This window comes from Schistocerca gregaria, chromosome 4, assembly GCF_023897955.1.
Source record: "Schistocerca gregaria isolate iqSchGreg1 chromosome 4, iqSchGreg1.2, whole genome shotgun sequence".
NCBI lineage: Eukaryota > Metazoa > Arthropoda > Insecta > Orthoptera > Acrididae > Schistocerca > Schistocerca gregaria.
In genome coordinates this window covers 168,172,469-168,175,531 of record NC_064923.1, presented here as the reverse complement: position 1 = coordinate 168,175,531, position 3,063 = coordinate 168,172,469, and the positions used below count along the sequence as shown (strand labels likewise).

Sequence of the window (3,063 nt, the reverse complement as noted above, 5' to 3'; positions counted from 1 at the left end):
ATCTTAGTACAGCCGGGCAATCGATAGTACTGCTAAAGAGTTGGTGTGTCATGAAAGGCGAACCACGGCTCAATTCTCACATCAGTAGAGGGGATTTTCGACGTCCAAGCAACGCAGGCAGCTGCTAGATTCGTCGTACTGCAAAGGCAGTAGTGATCGATCGTACAGCTGCCACAGCAAAAATAAGAAGGCTTGTGAGCCCAGACGTGTTAACACGAACTGTCACGAACCGGTTATGAGAAGTGGTTCTTTGGGCACGCACACATCTAGCCCGTCATCCACAGATGCCACAGCATCGACATGCACGGCTCTGCCGGTGACGTCAGAGGATCACTTGGAACACGGAACGCCGGACCGTTGTTTAAAGACACTAATGCACATTCTGGCAGGACGCAAGTGATAGTCGTTTGCACGCACGATGAAGATGTGTTGAGATATGTGCATTTGTCCAAGACATACTGGGCTCTCCCCAGGACTTATGTTCTGTGGTTAGGATAAACTACATCTCCACCTTTGCTGTTTCTCGACGGAAAGCTAACTATCACTATGTACTTGCAGAATGTTGCTATACTGTTATTTTTCCGTTCTTGAAATACGAATTTAATTTGTTGTTCCAGCGGGATAATGCTCGATAACACACTGCACGTGAAACTCAACGCAAGCAGCAAGATGTGCAGCAACTTCCCTGTCCAGCACGATTTCCAGACTTGTCTCCAATCGAGGACGTGTGGTATATGATAGGATGAGAAATGTCATTTGTGACTCTTAAAACAACCATTTTTACAGAGTTACGTCAATAGCTCGAGGTGGAATTTTAGTATGCATCCCAGTGCAGTATCAGCCGGATGTACGAACGACTGAATGCCAGAGTCAGCCCTTTCTTCCCTCCCTTGGACACTACACCACGTACTACTATGGGTGTTTCAGCATGATTAGGTACCAAGTACCTCAAAACCGCTTGTGGTGTGGATATGTAAATGTAATCATCTCATGGGAGGCATATCAACCGTTACAACAATAACTATTAAGTGAAATAGAATCCCCTAAAAGGGTGTACAAATATTTCTAGGGCAGTGTATCCAAGAACGGGACGAATGTTTTCTGTGTTTAATGAGTGCGGCCGTCGATGCAAGCGTAAAATATACGCGCTTCAGTCTCTCTAGCAGACCCATCTATATAATTAAGAATAAATATGCCTTTATAAGTTTATCCTCTATGCATTCCAAAACTGTCGTCCATTTGGTCAGAAAATATAAACTCATCGGAAAGAGATGTTATTGGCAGTAACATTGTATATCATATTTGTTTTCGTTTTCCGCATAACCGCCGTTCACACCTACACATTTTCTGTATCGATCAACCAGATTCTTTCACCCGTCTGCATTGAAGTCTGTCGTCTGGGAATTGAAATAGTTGGTAACGCAAGTCTTCAGTTAACTGTCGTTCATAATAGTCGTCCACACAGTCACTTTTTCAAATGCAGGAACAGTAAATAGTTGCTTGGTGCTAGATCGTGACTATACGGAGAATGATCGAAAAAATCCCAATGAAAATCTTGAATTCCTTGATTTTGGTAGCAGTGCGGGTACGTGCGTTGTCGCGAAGGATGGAAATGGAAATGAGCGTTTTGAGTCATTGGCCAGGAGGAACCTTACGGGGTAGGTCCGGTCGCCTTGGTGCGGGTCTTGTTACATTCGACGCCACATTGGGCGACCTGCGCGCCGGATGGGGATGAAATGATGATGAAGACCACACAACACACAGTCCCTGAGCGGAGAAAATCCCCTACCCAGCCGGTAATCGAGCCCAGGCCTCTTTGGATGTCAGTCCGTCACGCTGATCTTTCAGCTATCGGGGCGGACGTTGCGAAGGACGATCATGCCAGATGACAGTTTTTCACGGTTTCGATTTTGTATCGTACGTCTCAGTTTGGTTAGAATTTCTTCGTAAGCATTAGCTGTAACTTTTGACCCACGGTACATTAAATCAACCAAAATACTCTCTTTTCGCCCGGGAAATGGTAGCCATCTTTTCTCGTTCGACAACTAAGAGAGAGATTGTGCAGCTGCACTGACTGTTGTTTCGATTCTTTATTGTACGATATCCGGGTCTCGTCGCCGTATCAATGGGGAAAAACTAATCGCCTCTATCTTGTCTATAGGGCTCCAACACCTGGTGGTGGTGGTTGTGGTTAGTGTTTAACGTCCCGTCGACAACGAGGTCATTAGAGTCGGAGCGCAAGCTCGGGTTAGGGAAGGATTGGGAAGGAAATCGGCTGTGCCCTTTCAAAGGAACCATCTCGGCAATTGCCTGAAACGATTTAGGGAAATCACGGAAAACCTAAATCAGGATGGCTGGAGACGGGATTGAACCGTCGTCCTCCCGAATTCGAGTCCAGTGCGCTTACCACTGCGCCACCTCGCTCGGTCCCAACATCTGCGTGCACTAAGCATTCTTTTCTCTATGTGCTACAGTGAGAATTTCAGGAACCACCTCGCACACAGTCTGTGATAATCAAGCTGTTCAATGGCAGCCCTGTACGCTGATGTTCGAGCAACATTTTGGAATTCATTAGTCAGACCACTAATTTTCATTCACCGATCACTTCGAAGTTTTTGGTTCACCTGATCAACGATATCGTCGGACCGAATACTGGGCCTGCCGCACAGCTGTTCATTATTAATATTTGTACCAACTCTTTGAAATGCTCGACACTACTTTCGAACATGTTCCGCGGGTGCGGCAGCACTGCCAAAGGGCAAATGCAAATACGTAAACCGGCCCAAATGAGTGCTGACAACACACTTTTTTTGAGATTCTTCACCTAGTGGTATTTGAAGATACTTGTCACATCAATCAATTTTTGAAAAGTGGTGACCAGCGCCTAACTTGTTCGTAAGATCCTCCGGGTGTGGTATTTCATAAATATCAATCACAGTTTGTGAGTTGACTGTAGACTTAAAGTCAACACAGAGGTGAATGCGATCTGAAGGTTTGTGGAGCAAAACTAGTGTTTCCCACTGAGTAGCTTGGTATGGGCGCAATAGCTCCGCTATCTGGCAA

General features: G+C 45.7%; 1 non-coding gene across 1 annotated transcript; it reads right to left on the bottom strand.

Moving 5' to 3' along the window:
* Positions 1-2,351: 2,351 nt before the first annotated feature.
* On the bottom strand, positions 2,352-2,424 carry Trnas-cga (transfer RNA serine (anticodon CGA)). Its single transcript has one exon. It is a non-coding gene; the product is annotated as a tRNA-Ser (tRNA).
* Between the last annotated feature and the right edge of the window lie 639 nt (positions 2,425-3,063).